This window comes from Nestor notabilis, unplaced genomic scaffold, assembly GCF_000696875.1.
Source record: "Nestor notabilis isolate BGI_N333 unplaced genomic scaffold, ASM69687v1 scaffold17723, whole genome shotgun sequence".
Taxonomy (NCBI): Eukaryota; Metazoa; Chordata; class Aves; order Psittaciformes; family Psittacidae; genus Nestor; species Nestor notabilis.
In genome coordinates, this window is record NW_009920759.1 from 3,265 (window position 1) to 3,810 (window position 546).

A 546-nucleotide genomic window follows, 5' to 3' on the forward strand; every position below is an offset into this window, starting at 1 on the left:
CTTGATTCCCTTCCCTCTGTCCTCTTCACTGTGTCATTGTGTTTCCACACACGAGGGGCCATCAAGTAACGGGTGATCAGCTGCTGTTTGCAATTCCTCTCCCTGGCTGCAGGAGATGCAGCTCATGATTCCCCAGGAAGGTCAGCTTGGAAAAACTTGGGGCATGAGCCAGTACACACAAGAGTCTGAGGAATGGCAAAGCAGTTTGGATCACTGGAGGCTTCTGTAATTTGCTGCCTATGGTGCCTCCAAGCTTTTGATTCCTTTAACAATTCAGGAAAGCTCTTAAAATACAGTGGACAGATGGTTCACAATCCCAGTGTCCCACCATGTGCAATATCAGTGCTCACGCAGTTCCCCTCTGGGGACACAAGCAGTTTGGCTCTTTCCCATTATTATTTCTCCATCAGCTTCGAAACCATGGCTCTGTTCCCCAGCCTAACCACGGGCTGGACACCTTGCCCAGCCCAGCCATGGCAGCTCACGTCCAGCAGCCTGAGGTCTGACAAGCTGAGCGGGAGCGGGTTTGCTGGGAACACTTTGGCC